Genomic DNA, 5000 nt, shown 5'->3' with positions numbered 1-5000 from the left:
GTTATGTCTCATTTTTAATAAAATCTCCTGGAGACAGAATGTAATAAACAAGTGACACCCCCAGAACAGATTAACGTTCGGTTTTTTATTCTTTCGGTTAAACGTTAATTACGAGCGTCGGAGGGATCATCTCCCCCTCTTATCTTCGAATCCCTTTCATAGACCGGGTCTCTTTATCAGCTTCAACTATCTATCCTCCACTCTTTCACATAAGGAGACCTGACAACCGGCGACTGATCCCCTTCCTCTCCTACCCACTACTGAGAGACCACACCACATTTGAGATCATCAGGAGGGCTCGAGAACCGTTGGCGACGGTTGTGGGGTTGCGGATTTACAATCAGTGAAACTTGAAACAAGTGTTGTTATCGGCGATGTCACCTGATCACTGCTGGTCCGTCCCCCTGACGTGTGCCACTTCTTTCCTTGACAACTACCGGTCTTTTCCTCTTGCACTCGTCTTTGTCATCTCTTCTTCTCCTTCTCTTTGTTTTTCGAACTCTTCGAGTTCCTTCGCCTTGCCCCCCTCCTCTTCATCCTCCTTATCCTACTTCTCCTTATTCTCTTTCTCCTTATCCCTCATCTCCTACTTCCTCCTACTCATCTTCCTTCTTACCTTCTTCACCTCCACCTTCGCCTTGCCCTCCTCCTCTTCATCCTCCTTATCCTACTTCTCCTTATCCTCTTTCTCCTTATCCCTCATTTCCTACCTCCTCCTCCTCCTCTCCTTCCTTCTTACCTTCTTCACCTCCACTTTCTCCTTCTCTCCTACTCTTCCTGTTCCTCATCTTCCTTCTTCCATTCTTCACATCCACTACCTCCTTTTCTCTTTCTCGTCCAACTCCTCCTCCTCCTCTTCTTCCGTCTTCTCTTCTTCACCTTCATTCCCAGCTCCTGCTCTTCTCCTCCCCCTCCTACTCCTCCTCTTTCCCTTCTTTCCTTTTCCTCCTCCTCCTCCTGTTCCTTCTTTCTTTTTTCTCCTTCTCCTTTTCCTCCCCTCCTCCTCTTCCTCTTCCTTTTCGTCCTCCTCTTCTTCCTCTTCCTCTTCATTTTTGTCCTCTTCCTCTTCCTCTTCTTTCTCTTCCTCCTCTTCCTCCTTCTCTTCCTCTTCCTTTTCCTCCTCCTCCTCTTCCTCTTCTTCTTCATTTTCTTCTTCCTCCTCCTCCTCCATCTCTTTCTCTTCTTTCTTATCCTTGTCCTCCTCCTTCTCTTCCTCTTTCTCCTCTTCCTCCTCCTCTTCTCCCTTACCTTTACCTTCGCCCTTTTGTCTCCTCTCTCCCTCTCCTCCTCCCCTCCCTTCTCCTCTCCTCCTCTGCACCTCCCCCTCCCTGTCTTTCTCCCTCTTTCTCCTTCAACTCTCTCCCTCTCCTCCCTCTCCCTTCCCCTTCTCTTTCCATCCCCCTACCTATCTTCCTCCTCCTCCTCCTCCTCCTCCTTCCCCTCATCGTCTTCCTCTTCTTCCCACTCGTTCGTCTCCGATGTCGCAGTCCTTCACTCGGCTGTCCGCGCGTCTCATGGCTTTGTTGTCTTGCGCTCTCCCCTCCCTCCCTCCCTCCCTCCCTCCCTCCCACCTCCCTCGTGCAATGCGGCTTCCCTCCTAACTTGCCTTTTGATTTTGTTTCCGAGGTGTTGGCTAGCAAGTGTGGTCTTTCGCATTCTTCTATTCTCGTGGCTTCTATCACTCTATGATTCAAGCGCCGTGTTTTTTTAAAACCTTTCGCCTGCCCTGGCGAACGCTTTCTATAAGGTAGAAGGATTATATCAATCTCATTGGTTACACTTAGAAAAAAATTATCGGTAGATTTTGTAGGTTTAGAAGTATGGCCGTAACACTTTTGCTACCTCAGGGGAACCACGTAAATGAATGAAATCTTATTTGAAACGAAAAAAGAAGAGGAGAGGTGAGGGGCACCCGGTTTCTATCATAAGCGTGTAATTATTCCCTTTGTGTATTTCATTTAATTTGTGTGTTTTATTCCTTTTGCCTGTGTTCATGAATCTTTTTAATGCTATATTCACCTTCATTAATTTCACTCTATTTGTCGTTTTTTTTTTTATTCTGATTAAAATAAGATCTCCCTTACTTTGCCATTTACTTCTCCTTCTCCTCCTCCTTCTTCTCCTCTTACAGAATCATAATGACTTGGCTTCTTTCTGTCGACCTCTAAGGCCGAAATTCCTCGTATTCTTCACAGGTAATTCACCCGCCTTGCATTGCTTTCGTATTTCGCGGCATTACTCTAACAGTGTTTAGTCTCAGCGCCCTAATTATGCTAATGCTTGGGCCCTTGTGCGTGACAAATGACGCTCGAGACAGGAGGACCAAACCTGAGGAGGAGGAGGAAGAGGAAGAGGAAGAAGAGGAGGTACTGGGTGTCTTGCAAGAACAAGGTTTACCTGTTATTAGTGTGGTGGTGGATTTCCGTAAACTGGATGAATTGTGTATCAATAATCAAGTGAACGTACTATAAATAGATAAATAGTTAAAAAATAAATATGTAGATAAATGAATGAATGAATAAGTAGACGAATCAATAAGTAAATAAGTAAGTAAATGAATGAATAGAAATGTAGCGAAAAAATTTTAATGGATCCCATTGAAGATACCTAAGCTAGAAATTTATTAAGATCTGAGAACAATCCTCCATCACATTCATTCAAGTTGGAAAGACTTGATCGATTTGGTTCTTTTAACTTCGTTCACGAGGTTCTTGTGAACCTGACAAAAACACTATGTCCTTCTTCCCTGCTTAATGTTGGTCCACGCCTCAGTTGACTGAAATCATCTGGCGACCGGACAAAAGTGGTCAACCCATTCAGTGGGGCAGGAATAGAGAAGAAAAAAAAAAATCCGAAATTCTTTATCCGAATAATGACCTCATGCCACGTCATGAGGCGCTTAGCACCCCCATGTGCTGCAAAGCGCATCATGTGGCTATAAAACTTTGATGTTTGTAGAGTCACCTGGCAACTGACGCATATAAAATATATAAAGCTTTTCATCGTGGAAAGCATTGGCGATCTCTTTATCTCAATCAAATTTACAATGTTGGCAGATAGGCTGAAATCAACAACAACAACGGACGCACACGATGAAAGTTTAAATGGTTCTTCTTAAATCAAGAAAAATGAGGAATTATTGATTATATATTATTTTCTTCGTAATTAGTTATTTCATAAGACAACCCTGCCGTTCCTCATTAGTGTATTTTTGTGTTTCCTGTTTCCTGTTTTATCTTTAATGTTTTATCTTTCGAATGTTTTCGTTCACTATTGATTTCCTTGCACTTATCTCGGGTCATAGCAACTCCCTCCTTTTTAAATTGTTGAATTTGTTTATTTACTTATTTATCATTATCTATTTATTTATATATTTGATTACTTTATGCATTTATCAATCTATCTATTTTTAGTTTTGAATTCCTGCGAAGCCAAACATTTGCATAATTGCTTTACGTATATTAATCTGTCGTTATTAGATGATATATATTGCTTATAGTGTACAATGTGTGTGTGTGTGTGTGTGTGTGTGTGTGTGTGTGTGTGTGTGTGTGTGTGTGTGTGTGTGTGTGTGTGTGTGTGTGTGTGTGTGTGTCTGTGTGTGTGCGCACGCGCGTGATTTACCATGGTCTTGGATCACGTGTTGGACTCGTGATCGATAGCTATTTCCCTCCCGCAAGAGAGCTCAGAGCTCATATATGACCGATCTATGGTTGATGCTGTGACCTTACACGCACACTTACCAACTCCGCCCACGAGAGTTGGAGTAACGACTCGCAGGGCAGCGATACTGAAATTATTTCAGCCCTGGGCGGGATTCGACCACGGACCGCCGTAATGGTGGCCGGGAACTCTAACCACCGTGCCATCGAATCGTGTGTGTGTGTGTGTGTGTGTGTGTGTGTGTGTGTGTGTGTGTGTGTGTGTGTGTGTGTGTGTGTGTGTGTGTGTGTGTGTGTGTGTGTGTGTGTGTGTCAGTGTATGTATGTTTGTGTGTGTGTGTGTGTGTGTGTGTGTGTGTGTCAGTGTATGTATGTATGTGTGTGTGTGTGTGTGTGTGTGTGTGTGTGTGTGTGTGTGTGTGTGTGTGTGTGTGTGTGTGTGTGTGTGTGTGTGTATGTTTGTGTCAGTTTGTGTGTGAGTATGTGTGTGTATTTGTTTGTGTAATTATGTGTGTATGTGTGTGTGTGTGTGTGTGTGTGTGTGTGTGTGTGTGTGTGTGTGTGTGTGTGTGTGTGTGTGTGTGTGTGTGTGTGTGTGTGTGTGTGTGTGTGTGTGTGTGTGTGTGTGTTTCTCTCTCCCCTCTCTCTCTCTCTCTCTCTCTCTCTCTCTCTCTCTCTCTCTCTCTCTCTCTCTCTCTCTCTCTCTCTCTCTCTCTCTCTCTCTCTCTCTCTCTCTCTCTCTCTCTCTTTCTCTCCATCTGTCTGTGTGTGTGTGTGTGTATGTGTGCGTGTACACGAAACCCCATTTGAGACGTCTTCCTGAAGATTAACGAAAAAAAATTGTCTAAGTGATACAAGAAGCCTGACCATCGAAGGTGTCTCAATGGCCGCCCACTATCAGGATCTCGGTTTTTTTTTTTTTTTTTTTTTTTTTTTTTTTTTTTTTTTTTTTTTTTTTTTTTTTGTTAACCTCTTGTCCTTCTTGTTACCGATCAAGTCGTCTTGTCGCTAAGCATGTTTGCCATCAAGCCTTCCTACCATCGTTCCTACATACCAACATCCTTGTCTAACACCCAGCATACCACTCAGCTCATATCACAGTATAACACCCAGCTCCCTTAGGTGAATAAAATAACTTGGTGTCAACCAGAACAAACACTTCAAAGAGCGTCACTGGGCGGTAAGGGGTTGGAGGACCTTTGTCTTCGTCAAGTCGTCCCTCCGTTTTAACTGTCGAACCCTCTCGGGGAACGCCTTTCAACTCCCGCCACCTCTTTCTCCCCCGCCTCTATTTCCTCTTCCTCCTCCTCCTCCTCCTCCTCCTCCTCCTCCTCCTCC

This window comes from Oratosquilla oratoria, chromosome 11 (genome assembly GCF_046742065.1).
Source record: "Oratosquilla oratoria isolate Oo_2021 chromosome 11, ASM4674206v1, whole genome shotgun sequence".
Taxonomy (NCBI): domain Eukaryota; kingdom Metazoa; phylum Arthropoda; class Malacostraca; order Stomatopoda; family Squillidae; genus Oratosquilla; species Oratosquilla oratoria.
Note: the sequence above shows the minus strand (reverse complement) of the source record.